The sequence below is a fragment of the Vanellus vanellus genome (assembly GCF_965231255.1).
Source record: "Vanellus vanellus genome assembly, chromosome: 1".
NCBI classification, from domain to species: domain Eukaryota; kingdom Metazoa; phylum Chordata; class Aves; order Charadriiformes; family Charadriidae; genus Vanellus; species Vanellus vanellus.
The window spans coordinates 192,505,772-192,523,843 of NC_138905.1; positions in this window are offsets into that span (position 1 = coordinate 192,505,772).

Genomic DNA, 18,072 nt, shown 5'->3' on the forward strand with positions numbered 1-18,072 from the left:
GAAGCCCCCAAGATTCTGTTCCTGAAACCACAGAAAAAAAAAAGATACATCTGTTAAGAGTAAATCTGATTATACACACTGTGATTAGAAAAACATTTCATATGGGCCATAGATTTTCTTATCCTGCTTCAACTAAGTCCTTCAAACATATGATGACATCTCATTGATGTAAAAAAAAAACCTTTCAGACTCTTAAAAGGGTTCTTAATTTCAAGCACGTTCATTCCTAATTTTTAAAAAAGCTTGCTGGGTCACATTCATTCTGTGCCAACATATGTGTGCTTCCCATTGTTCATGGTGGTGTTAAAATAAGGAAATATTAATAAACGCATGAGACAATAGAGTAGCTGCATTATATACTAGAATTTCATTTGGAGTAAAAAAGGGTCATTTACAATTATCTCAGACATTAATATTTTATTCTATGCATTGGTTATGGGCAGTGGGAATACACAGTCTTTCTCTCTTATTGTAAAAATGAATATTAATTTGTTTTCTTCAGAGTATCTACTGTAATTTAAATAGCTCCATGGATTTAGAAAGTTAAAGGACACAATAATAGATGTATAAAGGTCACAAATGTCTCTAGTGTGTTTTGCAAGAAGAGGAATGCCCTATGTCTTTTCAAGATATTTTCCTATAAGGCATTTGCATTAAAACATATTTCCTGCATAGTGCTGTATTTATTTATAGTCTAACTCTGGTCCTCTTGTACCTGTGAGTGTCCCATTTTAAGTAAATAGCAGGGCAATTATAATTCAGCCACCACAGATCACAGGGCTCTTCCCCAGTGTTACTGCTGGGGACTGAATATGCTACCGTTATCTAAGACAGTTGGTAATTAAAAACCAGGGTCTTATTCAACAATGATTTCCTTCTGAACAAAGATACTCATCAAATGGCAAATATGGTTGAAGAAGAATATTTCATCTGTTATTTCAAAGTACCGAATTCACAGGCAGCTATTAAATCATAAATAAAGACCTCCCAAAGAAAGAGCTTGTGAGAAGCGGATCAAATAGACCACACTAATCAAATAGACCACACTAAATATTTAATGGCATCTAAGATTACTAACTTTGACAAGGCAATGATCATACCTTGTTTGTTCATTTGGCTACTTTAATCTGACTTCGCTTACTCAATGTTGTTTATTGTAAGTGACCTTTTTTCTATTACTCTTTTCAGTGTTTCTGTTTTCTTTGCAGCTAGCAGAGTGATCTAAGTTCCACAGACCACCACCCAATCACTCCCAAAACTGCTTTTGTTGCCTAGCCCTGGCATTCTGGCAATTCCTGAGCCATCATGACTGGGTGGGAAAATCAAGTTAGAAAATCCAAGGTATGTGTTCTGTTTATATTAACTATACAGTTGACCAAAACCCCATAAAATAAAATTTATAGATAAATGCAATTAAAAGAAATTCACACATCTTTTTTCACAGTAACTTATTTGCCAAAATGCATTGTTATCTCCAGAATAGCACAATATCAAGCATACGAATCTATGTACTTGATAGTTACATTTCATCCAAGTGACTGATACAAAGGAATGTCAAATCATCCTTGAAACAAAGTAAAGCTCTGATGCAAGGAAGAAAACGTTTGACAAACTGTAGATGACAAGGTATTCTTTATTTATGATAAAGTTGTATCAAGCTATACCATAAAGTTTTATCAGGATGTTTTATCTCATTCAGGATAATATATTTCATTATATTAAAAAAATCAAAATGAAAACACTTTCTCTGCTTTTAAAGAAAAACATTCCACACATAATATATGTGAGTGGATAGTAAAGTCATTGAGCCTTGTGTTATTTTAGGTAATTCAGAAACTAAAGCGCAGTTGTCAATCTCTGTTGAATTCTGCTATGTCTATATAGCTACATAAAAAAGTAGATTGTTTGGAGACAGCTAATGGAAACAGTCCAAAACAGAGGAAAATAGAGCATAACATTCATCACAACAGGTATCTACTGTATCTACACTTTGGTCCCTAGTCACTTACTATATACCATTTTGTATGTTCCCCCGAAGTTCTACAAAGACACACAAAAAAATACACAATCTCCTGGAGATTTAAGAGAAATTTCAAAAAAATGCAGGAATGCTGAAGCCATGGCTCAATACTAAAGAAAAATAACAACCCAAGGTTTGATACCTGCTTATGGTGGTTATCATCGAATCACAGAATCATAGAATAGTTTGGGTTAGATAGGACCTTTAAAGGTCATCTAGTCCAACCTCCCCTGCAATGAGCGGGGACATCGTCAACTAGATCAGGTTGCTCAGAGCCTCATCCAACCTGACCTTGAATGTTTCCAGGGATGAGGCATCTACCACCTCTCTGGGCAACCTGTTCCAGCGTTTCACCACCCCATCGTAACAAATTTCTTCCTTATATCTAGTCTAAAACTACCTTCTTTTAGTTTAAAGCCATTAAAGCTTGTGCTATCGCAATAGGCCCCGCTAAAAAGTTTGTCCCCATCTTTCTTATAAACCTTCTTTAAGTACTGGAAGGCAGCAATAAGGTCTCCCCAGAGTCTTCACTTCTCCAGGATGAACACCAACTCTCTCAGTTTGTCTTCAGAGGAGAAGTGTTCCAACCCTCTGATCATCTTCACAGCTCTCCTCTGGACCCGCTCCAACAGGTCCATGTCTTTCCTGTACTGAGCACTCCAGAGCTGGATGCCAAACTCCAGGCTGTGCCGTACTCTACTCTACCAGAGCAGAGTATAGGGACAGAATCACCTCCCTCAACCTGCTGGCCACACTTCTTTTGATGCAGCCCAGGATACAGTTGGCCTTCTGGGCTGCAAGCACACATTGTCAGCTCATGACACCACTGTTATCATAACACTGTTTCAAAGACAATACAGACTTGAAAAGATTAGATGGTGTGGCATTCCCAAATAATAGATCAGGTGCTGAATGTCAGTGCTTGGCAAGAAACACCCACTATTAGAGGTGCAATACCACAGGACACCTACATTTCATTGATTAAGAGGGAAGATGGAAGAAGAATGGACCTGGCTATCAAGCAAAGAATAATCATCAGGAATGGCTGTTTCTTCTCATTCAGCCCATGAAGTCTGGAGGAGTTCTGCCTCCCCACAACTGCTATCAGCAACTGCTTGGTATTATTCCTCTTTCAGGAAGTTCTCAAAGTATGGGAAAGGAGAGCAATTCTGATACCATGCATTTGAAATAGATACAATTGCTTTTCTGAGGCACGAAACTGGGGAAATCAGTTTCTCAAGAATGAAGATAAAGATTTTCATTTGAGCTGATTTAGATGTAAATGCAGGGAAATCGAGATGTGTTGCCCATGTGTCAGATTTAACAGTGTTTTAAGGGTGCACGCGTGAGCCATACTGTCACCCAGGCAACACTGACCTGTAAAACCAGCTGAGTCAGAAAACCAAGTCTCCTGTCAGAGGATGAATAGATTTTTTTGTAAATCTGGAGCATCATCTTTCCATCTAATCAAAATTTGAATCTAAGTATCTCCATTTGACTTAGACCCTGCATATTCTCCATAAATCTTCACCACATGCAAAATTTGCATTCATTGAACAGGTTTTGTTGCAGCATAAGCACTGATTGCGACAAACCAAAGCAGTGACTGCATTCCTATCAGGCATGAGAAGATAAAGAAATGCTGTTCGTGTACAGAGAAATGCTTAGGATATGATTATGCAAACGAGATATTAGTCAATTTTTTATTTTTTTTTTTTTACTTGTTACCCTGGCATCACTGTTGGGAAAAGTTTTGTGTGCAGCCTATGACAAAGCAGTAAAATGCACTCTAGTGAAACGCCCCCTGCTTTAGAGCTATCTCTATAGCTGTTGCCTGGCAGCATTTTCAGAGGATGAGAGGTTACCACACTTATTCCCTGCTGTATCTAGCCTGCTCTTTCCCTTTGTTTCCTCAAATAACCCTGCTGTCATTAAAAACCCTATCCCCGGGACAAGCTTGACAAGGGAACTTTGTCTTGTCTTCTGTCACACAGGGTCAAGGGACAACCAGTTGGCCTTGCTTGTTTCATTGGAAGAATTCATGTCCTTTTAGTAGAAACATTGTTAGGACCTTTCAAAGCTTTGTTAGTCTTTGTTGAATTAGTTATTATCTTGCCTCTTGAGTCTTTTGTTCCAAAGATGGCTGAAGAATTATCATGATGTCTAGCTTGTTGCCTGTCACATCCATCACCCATTGACAAAGTCTTTGCCAGAAGAATGTGATAAATAGCTAAGATTCCTTCATGATAGCTTAACAAGGAATGGATGTTGTAAGCAGCAGTTCTTCAAATTGGTTTATGGAAGACAAACATTTGAATGACTTGTCCGTCTTAACCTTTTACTGGATCATCTGTTTCTCATTCCAATTAAATTCTAATACATTATTTATCCTTCCCACAAAGGAAGCCCAGAGGAGGATTTATGAGAGGGGACAGTCTGGATCTTTTGGTAAGTCACAGAGCTGCCAGACCCAATCAGTCATCTCCAGGCAAGGCCCACTCACAATACCTAGAGATGGTTTTGTAGGCACCCTTGGATCCCGAATTCCCATTTCTATCTCTATTCTACTCTGCTAATCCAAAGAAACAGGGCAAAGAGTAGTTAAACTGGAGCAGCAAAGAAGGAGTAGTTGGGCTGGGATATCTGAGAAAGACAAACTCAGTACAAGTGAGATACGAGCAGTAGGGAGGATGGAAAGAAAGAGAAGAAATACACCTTGAGCACTTCCCATTAGTTTTTTTGAGCATATTAACTATTTTTCTGCTCAGACCACAATGTTCCTGGGGAAAAATATATGGGTATACAGCCTAACACACAGTGGTCTTGCCCTGACCGTGACCCTGCTGCCACGACGTAATTAATACAAAGGAATTATTCTCTTTCCTACCTGTTTCTTGAACATATCTCCTAGTACATCTCCTTCAGCACCTCCAAAAGCAGTTCCCAGTTGGAGCAACTCTGGTCATGCTGAGGAATGCAAGGAGCCAGTCAGGACCCTTTCAGCCTACACCCTACAAGGACCGAGTCCTACAGCACCATCGCTACTAGGAGTGCACACAGCCAGCTGTCTGCTCCAACGACTGCTGTTATCACTCCATGCACTGTCAGAAAGGAAAAGGTTTTACCAATAACAAGTATCTCCCTGAAGGGGAGCAACCGAAACATGCAGGATGATTATTAACCAGGATTGGCAGGAGCAGTTTTTGTTGCCGCTCTCTGAGTGGTCAGTAAAGAAGCAGGAGAATTCAGACTCCACATTGTTCTTGCCCATTTGCCAGTTTTAACGGGAAATACTGTTGCTGGTAAGCATGAATTCTTTCTCCTTGGCTAGTTTGATCTTCTGCCTCTACTCACTTCCCACCTACCCTTCCACTGCCCTTGTAAAACAGCCCTGCCAGTCTGGTTTCAATAAGACAGTGGGGGAAGAAGAGGAAAAGTGGCTATCCAGCAATAAGACAGATTTAAAGGGTGAGGGAAGGAGAGGAAAAAGTGGCTACCCAGCCTCACCTACCACTTTCAACCCAAACTTCAAAAAGCCGTTCCCCTATACCCACTGCGAACAGTCCAACCTTCCACTCCTTAGATCTGTGGCTATTTGCAGGGACAAATAGAGTCCATTTACATCCTCCCAGGAATTTTCAATCAATTAACGTCACCCTCCATAATAGCTGACCTACTATGTGGGAAGGAAAAAAATAACATTCTAAAGCAGCGGCTGCACAGAAGTTGTAAAGAGACCCCCCACCAGCTTGTTGGGCGCAGTGTAGATGCCGCTGGAATACCTGGATTCGAAAGGGCTGCATGGAGCCCTTTGGCAACTTGCAAAAGTAGACACTTGAGGTGTCCCTGGAGCAGACACCGCTTGCAGTGAGTTTAGAAGCTTTAAGAAACTTTGACATGTCTCACCAATAATACTAAAGGAGGTAAGACAAAAATAACTAAACCATTATCCACTCATGTTCTTAAAGTAACCTGAAAAGTCTCAGGAAAGGTACCTGGGTAAGATTTCAGTCAGGTCAGAAAAAACACAAGAAACTGGGTTTTCAGCTTAGCAAGATGTTTGCAGTAATCTGCAAAGCCAAATGACACTTTCCAGGCTAAGATACTCATTAAATTCACAAAGCTTGCAAGTCTACTTAGGCTGTGCTCAAAGGAACATGGAGATTTACGTCTGCACCCTGAAATCGGGCAGAACATGTGCCTTTGACCCAAGGTGGGCACAATACAGAGGTGCTAAATATGATTTTCCCTGAGACCTCCAGGTCAGGCAAGAGGGAAGTGAAGCTAGGGCGACTGAAATGGAAGGAGATATTTATGTGAACTCTGGTGAACCGAAACAGCTGAGTCTTAAAGGCCTGTAATCGGGGCATCAGCACAAACTGAAAGGGACCATCAGAACGGAAAGGATTGAGGTAGCCAGCATTCCTCTTGCAATTTTTGCTAAAACCAATTATTAAGAAAAAGCATCTCCAGGAAACTGTGGTAGTGACAAAAGTGCACAGGCCAAAATAACAGATCAAATCATGGCCAGAGCTGGCCACGAGCAAAGGTCACTGCATTTCCGAGTCAAAACACAGTCAGCAAGGACTTCATGGAGGATCTTTTACACATCCACTGGAGCTAAGCAAATACAACAGGAACATCCAGAAGAATTTGCTACAGTGGAAATGAACTGCAATCTATCATTCATAATTCTTCCTATATAAAGAGAAATCCAATTGTCTGAAAGCATGAGGCAGCAGAAACTGAGTTGATATTTCAATTTAATTCACTTCAGTTCACCTTATTGACTTCAATAGTATGCAGAACGCTACCTTTTATCACTCAAGTGTCACCATTCTTCATTTTTTGCATAGTAAATATGGTTATGGCTATTGATGTACTTATGAAATATGCACTTAGATTCCTCCACAGTGTGTCTGGATTTGTGCCTGTGCACATCAAGAATTGATCTGTGGTAGTTGGGTGTTTGGTTTGGAGTTTGTTTTGGTTTTTTTTGGGGGGTGGGGAAGCGGGAAAAGAGGTAGGCTAATCTTGCAAAAGCGAGCTCCACGGGGTCACAGACCTCTTTCTTTACAGAGCTCACTGCTGTTGCAGAGACTGTAATATCATTACAGTTTCCAGGAAGGGCTCTATTTGTTCCACCTCTTTGGCACACCCTTGCAGAAGTGATTATGAGCCAGATTACAGTTCTAAACCATGTGAGAGAAAAAAGATTACCAAGAGCTCTCGACAGGATGATCGTAACCTGGAAAATGTCATTCTCCTCACTCTCCATGGCAGTCATGTTTTGTTTTTTTTTTTTTCTGAAAAATGAAACTTGAAAATATAGATTACTATGCAGAGGCTTCACTTTCTGCCTTGCCTGAGGCTGTGGGTCGGGCTCACAGCTCATGCCGTACACCCGACTACTGCCAGTACATCTGCAGAACGTCCTGCCTGGCTTTACGTAACAGAGAACACCTGCCCCAGTGAACTGTATTCCCTTCTTGCCTGAACTACGTCGTTCCTCCCAAACCTCAGAGATGTTGTGGTTTGCCTCACTGCTTTTTGTATTTTCTCCTCCTTTCATTTTCTTGCTCTTCTCCTCCGTCAGTTACAGTTTGGAAGAAGGAGAATGCTTGCAAGGATCTCAGCCATCCTCATTCTCAGGATCTGTTCCTTTTGCACCTTTAAGTTTTACCACTAGATGGAAGCCTTGACCTCCACAGTTACTCCGGTAGATTCCTGACCATTCCATTGCGTACCGGAGCTCCTTGGTGAGCTGTTTATCTACATTAAATCAGATATTTAAGTAACAATTCACTGGGTTTAGGCATTTCTGTACCTCACGGAGTCGTACATGGTAGGTATAAAACTGTAGAAACCTCCCAGCTGTGGTGGCATTCTCGTATAAAATTGTAGAGGCTGCTTGGGCTATGTAAATCTTTACTAACAGTATCGAGCCAGATTGGATCGGCAGTGGATAAACAAGGGGAAGACAATGGGATTGCTGCCTGCCACCAGTCTCAGCACAGTAGTCACCGGTGGTATGTACTTGGACTTGCAAAGCCTGTTGAAGGCTATTCCCTTCAGCAGCACCAAGCTCCTCAGCACGGTACTGAGGTCCCAGGACCCAGGTAACATAAAGAGTGGCTATATAGTCGGAGTTTCCTACCGCATTTCCGGTTGTAAGCACCATATGAATGAAGAGTGAGTTTTCAGTTGTTGCTATCAGAAATTACTCAACAAATACTTCCTGTGAATGGACATTTTTTACGTCTTATTTCCGAGCGGTGTACTGTGAAATTGTATGTTCAGCATTCAAGGTGTTTAGGACACATGGCTCTCACGGGATCGTTCTCTGACTGGGTTGGTAGGTCTTAGTAATGGGATACGAACTGCTGAATACTCACGATTATGAACTCAGAATTTGCTTTTGAAGAAAACTCACGCTGGCTGTTAGCCAACATCAGTGAGATCAATGGGAGATATTTCTGCTCCCAAGTGCCAAGTCAGATGCTGAGAACTCTACTGTTTTAGCGGACAGCAAATTCATTTCAATATTTAGACAAAGCAAACAAGAAACACAGTTTATAAAAATTTGCTGGGAAACTAAGAAGGCTATTCCTGAGAAGAACTTCTGAGGCTCATGTGTCTTTAGTCCTTACTTTTATAAGCTAAGAGCAAGCTCCAGGGGCTTTTTCCTTTGTTAATTCTGTAGTGTTACTAAACTGCAGAGCGGTTTAGATTAGATGGTGTGCTTGTCAACCAGTGGCACATGAGGCTACATCTGTGCAGGTACGTCAGATGCAAAGGTTAGTCCTCCGGCTCTGCGGGCAACAGACATAGCATGGATTATGCCTGCCTAAATAAATTCTCTTTTCCCCCCCAAGAATATCTGGCTTTGTCTTTAAGGCCAGAGAGAAAGATCTTGTCTGCTCTGTTGCCCAAATCATGATGGGCATGGATACAAGCTAAAACTGCTGAGAAGCATGTAGCCAGTGTGGACATTCACCAGCTAGTCATGATTCCATGGTGCCATTGACCCGTTTCACCCACGAGTGTAGGTATAGGTCTTGAAGTCTAGGCCCTGAGCTGGCATAAGCTAATTCAATGGGTTTACTCACATTCGGTGTAGTCAAAGTTTTGGTACACACTAGCACAGATCAGTACAGGTTAGGAAAAAAAAAAAATCTATAGGTTTGTTTTCATCATTGAATTTCACATTGTTATTTGCCATTGCAAATACTTTACATGGAACACATACAGCAAACCCAACCCTCTCACAGGCTTCACAGGCAGTTCTTTTCTCCTGGGCTCTGCTTGGGTTTAGGATTGTACTATTATTACTCTAGATATCTTTAATCCCTTCTGTTCATTTGAGTCAATATCTGTTTCATAGTCCTGCTTGGTTTTATTTGGTGTCTTTTTTGTGGACTGGGGCATGAAGGGGAAGATGTGCCATCGCTGTGAAACAATTGCGTTGTAACAAGAAATACTATTGCTTGGTACGAGACGAGTAATGCCTTATGTGTATGAGCCAGTCCACACCATACACATGTTATCTCAGGGGAACAAACTCCTTGAAGTCTAAATGTAGTATGCTTGAACTTCAAAAAGACACTGTAAAGAAATTACTTTTCCTGGAAAATTGTTTGTTTGGTGTTACCACAAGTAACACTGGAGATTATTATAATTGAAAGGAAGAGAAAATTTTGGGCTTGGGCATGGTTACTTTGTGTACACGTTCCCGTTCATTTCTTGTGGAGTGTAAAACATGGGCTAGGGCATGGTCCTGCACCAGCTGGAGTTTCTGGCTAAGCTCACCTCAACTTCAACATTACAGGATGACAGTCTGAACTAATAACATTCAGCTTGTATACATCTCTCATACAGTAATGAAGAAGGTAAGAACATATCGTTGAACACAAAAAAAAAAAAAAAAAGCAAAAGCACAACCTGTGAGGAATCATGAGTGGCTGTACTATCGGCAAATACTTTGAATTTGTTTCCGAAACCAAATGCATTGGTGGCCAGCGTCCCTTTAAGAAATGCCATTTAACGTGAAAGCCATTTGGAGAAAAGGAGCAAAAGTCTCATTGATAATCATATCAGCATGAAATGAAGGATGATGTCACTGTATTTCATCACTGCCTTCTGTGATAGGGTTTGGTTTTATTGAATGGAAAACTGTAAATAATAAATATATGATAAGCTTCTATAAATAGCACTTTTTTGTTATACTAATCATTGTCAATTTCTGTGATTTGCAGATACCTAAGGTTTTGCAAGCGGAAAATGCACATATACAGAGTGGACCCTGCTGTATGGGAAGAGGTGAGAATGCCAGTCTAATGGCTAAAATTTGAATTAATATTTTATTTGAGTTTTATTTTAATCTGTAATTATAACACAGTCACATGGACTTTAATTTTATGGGCCAAACTGCTTAAACCTTTTCTTCCATTCATGAGCCAGTTGCTGCCTAGACATCCACCAAATTCAGTAGATTCACAATCTGTTCCTTAATCTAATTACTAATAAAGGTCTCTAAAGAAGACTTTTTTGGATTGCTCAATTTTACAAAGTTTAATGTAGTTTTATTAGTCAGAGATACAAGTCAAAGGCTGCACTGGTTCCAATGTCTGATACAATTAGGTTAATGGCACGAAGCCACTGGAGTGTGGAGATGTAGGCAGACTGCTCTGTGCCCAGGAGTCAGAGCCATGGTCATATTTGCCCTTGCTGTCAAAGAGAAGAGAACGGCAGTGACAACAGTGGCTAGAAGGATCTTTCTAGAAATAAAAACTGTCAGGCTCTCCTTGCATTCTCACACCCGTAGGCAGCTGTCCTACAAAGTACTCCCACTTCCTAGAAATTTCAGTAGGTTTTTCTGGGCATGGATAGAGAACTTTTCACAAAAAAAAAAAATACCCAAACAACTTGGTCTAGTGAAAGATGTGAGCTGCTTGTGCTCCTCAGGCCTGAGTTTGTCCGTACATAGGCAGTAGCATGAGAACATAAGGGAAGATAAGAATGAGGTCTCCCTGCATGTGAAAACTCATATGGAATAACTTCAACATCCATGGAAAAGTGCCAAACATGTTAAACTTCCTGCAGCACCTTCCTAAGTATAGGAGTTGTCTCCCCATTTTCTTCCTGTTCCCTGCCTTCATTTTTGTGGAGTGTTTTTCCTAGTTTCTATCAGCCTGCTTCCAAGATATCTTTTAGGTCAGCTGTACGAAGCCAATACTGGAACGAGTGGCATACTGTCCTTGACCATTGTTCTGGCTGTATAATGGCTTACCCTACTCACCCTTCAAGTTTGGGATCAAGATCAAAGATGTCAAGTTCCATGTCACATCTATACGCTCCTCCCACAACTGTTTCTCTTCTACAAAGGTGTAGATACAGGCAATTTTCACCTTGAACAATACCCTCTGTCATGCGGACTTGCCTGCAGATTATATGGAAATTATTACTAAGTATTACTGAGAAAGAGCCTGTATAGTCTGTGTAGACATGAAGCCTACTTTCATTAGGGCAGTCAGATTTCAGTTATTTATAGACTGGTTCTAGCTTTTTATTTTCTGCACAGAAAAAAATAATAATTACTCTCAGTCACAATCTTGTTCTTTCAATGTGGAAAAGGAGGTGACTACGAGGGACTAGAAAACACAGAGCAGATTAGGTGGAACATTCTCATTAGCGAGATGAATGATCACCACGCGACCACCTGTGCAAGGGTCAGACTCTGATTACTCCCTGGCCCTGAGGGCCAGATTATCCAGCCTGCTAGGGATGCGCTACGCTGCATGAGCATAATAAAATCTCAACGAGAGCTTTAAAGATGCTAGAGATGCCTGGAGAGAACTCCTTAATACAAACCAGAACTGCTATGGAGGTGGAAGGAAGGTACTTGGCCATGACACCACTCAGGTCTCAAAGCAGTCTGTGTTCACAGGGCACTGCACCCAGTTTCACAACCCTTGTCCCAGAAGCACCATTCCAAGAATTCAGTCAGCGTGATTTGGGACATGAACTGGCACGTTTGCAAGGCTTGGGACCATCTCCATCAGCTGGGGAATCTCAGGACTATGCTCCGTTCCCAGGTACAGACATCCCTTCTGACATCTCCCCTCCACAGAGATGGATGGGGAGAGGTCAGACAAGGACCTCTGCCAGCACCACAGGAGTGGAGGTCACATTAAGGACATTTAATTGTGGAGTGGGAAAGGAAGCGCTCAATCGTTTTTTAGCACATAGGCCCAGGATCCCACTAAGTGACAAAAGCTAGAGTGGATTTCCAATGCTCTACAACCAGTCCCTTTCTTCTCTTGCCCACATGCAGCTTCAAAGCAGTGGAAAAAGAAGTCCATCATTTAAATAGAGATATTCTTACAAAAGAGCTCTTGAGCTGATGGAGATTTTTACTGTAACTTGAGTGCCTCCAGGAGTCCTGAGGCATACGACTTCTAGGGATTTTATTGTACAATGGAATTCGGATAAACACCAATAGCACCTTGTCACTCAACATTTGTCTTCTTTGCAGCTGCTTCCTATCTGGCAACCCTGCTGGAACTGATTGGTGATCCATGAAGATCAATAAAAGATCATGTAATAACAGTGTACATACAACTCAGCAACCCAACCAACTGCTTGTTTGGTTGTTGTCATCAAGATCTTAATTATGTGAATTTTCTGGTTCAGGGCACGAAATCCCCTTGCAGGTACATACATGGGGTATTGATTTCACTATCTCTAAGCAGTGAAATTAGGTGTTTAAGTAGGTGTTTGCCTACTTGCAAAAATTGTGCTGCCTAGTACTTTGAAGAGAATAAATTCCTCTGGAGGTGACTCAGAGGACCTATTTCTCTTCACTGGTTTTGAAGGGAGTCCATAGAGATAAATTTTCCAGCTTGGGTGTCTAAACTTCAGCAGTTTGACCCGTGAATCTTCTCCAAGAACCTCTGCTATATGGGAGTGAGGGAGATCTCCCACAGCACAGCTACAGTCCTCCAGCACCATGTCCCCAGTGCTGTGCAGGGCAGAAGACAAGCAGCTTGTGGCCAAGGACCTTTCTGCAATAGCAGTAGCAACACCCCATCCCTTGTCCCCCAGGTAGGACACTCAAAATCAGGGGAGCTCCACTCTGTGCAAGGGCTTTTACTAACCTGCAATGCAGAGGAGTGAGAGCTGGTCCTTGCACGTTTCTTAACTCCACGGAAAAAGAAAAGAAAGCCAAGTTGCAACTGAGGAGCAGCCCTAAAATTATTTCAAAAAACAATGTGATTAATATCACGGATAGGTTTCCTCTTATAACCACGTCTGTACAAACAGTGAGAAAAGCAAATAGCAATGTCTTTCTGTTACAGACTAAATAAATATTATGCTACTGAGGATGTTGTTGAAAGTTGAGCTTGCACTTGGCAAATAAAGAGATCAGATTAGCAGCACGATTCATAGCCTTTTTGATTTACTAACATATGCAAAACAACAAAGACAACACTCTTACAGCACTTCATATCTTCATAGCACTGTGTAAATTGTACCTAGCCATATAACTCAACAAACCCCTACGTCCACGCCCCAGCAAGACCAAACTTTAACCAGACACCTGCTCTGTGGGAAGGTTGTCTTCCCTATGTGTCCAGCCTTTTGCCTCCCCTACAAGGCGGCTACACATGGCTGTGGTCTTCTGTCACTCACACCAGAAGAGAAACCTATAGCAGATAAATCACTATATAGTTACTGGACTGTAAACCACCGCTATTTTTTGTTGGCTGGTGAAATGATCCAGAGCCCACACTCAGTTCCCTGAGCCATCTAATACCGTTTCCATTGCAAAATTAGTCACAAGCTATACCATAAGCTTCCACCATTATCACCCATTAAAATTCTTCCTTACTTACAGAATGTTTAAACATATGTTATTATATCATGGCTGATATAATCATGGCTGACAATGTGGGTGGGGAGGTGAATAAGACTTTTTTTGGTCCATTTACTTCTTCCAGTGCCCAAAAGCTTTGCCAAAAATGCAAGAAAGGAAGCAATCACTCAAACAATCCAATAAACATTTTCTTCATGTGGGTGATCTCACGATACAGCAACCACAGTAACTATAATAGTTACTAAAAGAAACTTTTCTACCCCAGATAAATGATCTTATCCCACAAGAAATGTTTGTCTAGCAGAAATAGGCAGTACACTAAGACGGTTACATTAACTGCAGTTTATTGGTTAGTATTATAAAGCTCCTTCAAGAATGAGGAATTTGGAGGCATCTGTCTATATAGGAGAATACTATCACAAGCCTGGACGTGGTTTCCTTGCCACCCACGTGTAGGCTTCTTGAACAACAAAGAGAGACACCATGCAATGTGAATCACCCTGAGGGTGCCTGGTTTTTTCCGTTGACTAAGGAAGGCAGATGACTAAGTCAACAAATCTCCTCACCTAACAGTGCTCAGGAGAGCGCTTAATGCAAAATTCATTCTGTCTGATACCTGTTTATTATGGTCACTGTTCCCTTGGAACACAAAATGGAGCTGCACCCAGGTCTTCACTCAATGAACTGCTCCCTGCTTTCATGCATGGACAATCGCTGCTCTTCTTCAAATCTTCTTTCAGACAAATAATTTCCTTTACACCTTTCCCCAAGTGGAGACTTTTTCTCTATCCTGTGCTTGTGCTCTGGGCTGGTGACTAATGCCCCTGGCTTTTTCTACCTAGACGTTAACATTACTGAGTTCTCCGGGCAAAAATCTGTTCCTCTCCTATGTTCAGCACAGACTTGTGTAGAGTGAGAGTAGAAGGAGAAGACGACATAGCCCTTGTTTATAGTAGTACAGATTTTCCTGTATTCCTGCACTGACATACTAAATATTCTCCAAAGTTCAGCTGACCGTCTGAGGACAATAGGCAGATGCTGGAACTCATAGTAAGAGGCTTTTTCGCTGTGGTTTCCTGAGAGCACCAGGAAAAAAAGTGGATTTTTGAGCAAGACAAAGAAATAGGGTAGGGACCCAGAACATGAGCTAAAGGAGGTCAAGCTGTGGCAGTTGAAAAAGACATACTTCTAAAAAAATAATCCCCTTAGGGAGATGAGCCAAAAAGAAAGGGCGGAAGATGGCAATTTATAAGAAAATTGGAGGAAAATAAAGGGATGATGTAACTTTGGGTAGGATAAGAGGATCCTCTTCTTTTCTGTTAATCACTTCATCCCTTTCTTACATGCTTGAGAGTTTCCTTACCCTCTGCAACCAACATTTGAACTGATGGCTCATATTCAGAGCAATAACAGAGATGTAGATTTTGCAGAGTGTTGAGTATCTGCATTGCCCATGGACAGTAAGCTCTAAAAATCTTGTCAGTTTTATGTGGGAATCTAAACACAGATGTAGAAACCTAAATTTAAATGGATAGGCTTGAAAATGATGGTCTAAAAGTAGGATGAGATTTTATTTGATAAATCCCAGGTGAATAAACTTGGCATCTGAATCATTATTCCATGCACAGAACTTCTGGAGAGCAGTTATGGGAGCAACTTCTGGGCAAGCAGAAGTAACTTGTAAAACTTCTTCTCACATTCTTTGAGGAAAGGCAAGTGCTTAAAATCATGTATTTCTTTTCTTCCTTTGACAGCCTTGGAATAAAATTTTTACAAGTTTTCAGACCTTTTTTTTTTCTCTTAAGTTTTTCTTATGGATTTTTTGTGGCTCTTATAGCTATAGCATTATCATGGAAAACAGCTGAAAAGGAATTATTTATGAGATCAGTCCTGCAAATACAGAATACTGCCCATAGTGCATATTCCAAAAATACCGTGTAGACCCATAATGTACTGTGCAGTAATAGGCCGTAGTAAATATTCCCAGAAATGCCAGCATGCACACACAATTATAAGGGTATAAAGGATGTATATATTCAAACTGAAATTTAACATTTTTACATAGTAGTGCCATTTACTGATGAGATAAAAATAATTAATAGTGTTTCCTTAGAGTTAAGATTAACAGTGCATTTTCAGACAATGAACATAACTGTTTCATTGGTTTCATGTATTTTTATTTTGCCCAGAATCCATATCTAAACCATTTCATGAAAGCCACACATCATTTCTGTGAGCATAAACAACATTCCTCACTCACAGATAAGAACATGCTGATCAGCTTTCTCGAATAGCTAGTTAAAGGAGAGATGATGCATTTATTCCCCTTTCTCTGTGGAGTGGCATTTTTTTACACACTGACATGCTGTGATGAGCACTTTAGGATGCATAGCTGACTGGCTCTAATACCACTTGATCCTTTATAAATTAAGAAGCGAGAGGCTGCAGCCTATCGTGTAACTCCATTACTGGGATTTGGATTAAGAGTGTCTTGCACATGTTATTGTCTTTCGTTTAGCTGCTACATGTTAGGTGCCTTGAGAATAGCTTTTGGAAACCTTTTTCTCAAGTCATCCTTTTACTGCCCATCTGGGCTTTTCGAAAGGATCTGTTTGCCAGTGAGCTGCATGGGCCCAAGTCTGGGGGAAAATCCAGCAATCAACAGGAAAAAAGAGTAAGTTTAGAAAGAAATGTTTCCATTTCATTTCCATCTGCATTGCAAAACTTGATCCTGGCTACTCGAGTAAATGCTTTTATTTGCATAATTATTTCTACGTTCACCCTACCAAGATTTCACCTGTTATACTATAGCAGTGACTGTTTTCCCACGAGATCTGTTATAGTAGGTATAACAGTGGGTACAATAGCAGTTAGGTCTTTTCCTTTCATCTTTGAGAGTTGGTGGGTTTTTAAAGTTTAAAGACAGCTTGCTTGCTTCTGCATTCTTCTGGGGTATGGGGCTTCCTACTGCAGCACATCCCTCCCACCCTGAGTCACACAGGCCACCTACACCCAGATGATCGGCGACGTGGAATTTTATGGGAAGGAGTAAAACTAACAGGGAGGAGGGATGTGAGACCTTAGACCTTCCCTCCTCCCCTCTGCCACAACAGAGATGCCAGACTGATGTGATTATTCCAGCTGTGGCCCCAGGGGAACAAGGCAGAGGGCCAGTGGGACTAGGCAGGGCTGTGCAGGGCCAGGCCAAATCCTGTAGTATGACGGAGAGAAGATACATTTCAGTCTCATTGTCACAAACAGGACCTTCTTCTTCCTGAACGGCAGAATGTTTCTTCGCACTTACGAGTAGCTGGGTTTTGGGTTGTGCATCAAGTAGCTTGGACCTAAGAGCTGCAATTTGCAACTTTATTAGTTGGACATTGTCTCTTGATGTGTCTTCCATGTTGGCTGATACTGACACCTTTATTCTTCCAGGCAATCCTTTTCCTCTGTATTGGGTTTGCTTGTCACACAAACCCAATCCATCCCCATCAAATCCACCCAGCATACTCAAAGAGAATATAACCACCCAGCTGTGCGCAGGACGATACCTATAAATCACAAGAGACCAGCACCAGGAAGGAGCACTGCCAGCCACTAGTGTGGAGGCCTTGGCAGATTCACCAAGAAGCTTTTGCTACATCACAAAACTCTGACTGAGGCATACCAGAGCTGAGGACAACAGCCATTAGATGCTCTGTCACCTACACAGTGCATCTTTCCAGGGGGAATGAAATCAGTGTAACTGCTGCCAAGACAGCTTTCCTGTTTCATTAAGATCTTTTCCCCACCACTAGCTATGGGATGCTACCAGAATGCTACTAGAATGTGTAGCTTTCACAAAATCAGACACATATTCTCATAATCAAACCTTTACCACACCCAGACAGAGGTGGGCTAAGCATACCTATGCTCCGATCCACTTTGTACACTCTTATGGTCCCTGCCCTTCTTAAATATCAAAGTTGCATCTTGAGACAAATCAGGGAAGTTGCCTTGTCCTTATGTGTTTCTTAAACATCTGCTTGTGGCCACTGAATGAGACAGGTACTGGGCTAGATGGGTCTTGGATATGACCTAGTACAACCATTCCTATAGACTCTAATAAAAGAAGATTGCAGAGCAGCCAGGGATTCCAGGAGGCACTGCTGTTCGAAGGAAAGGCACTCACACGCTC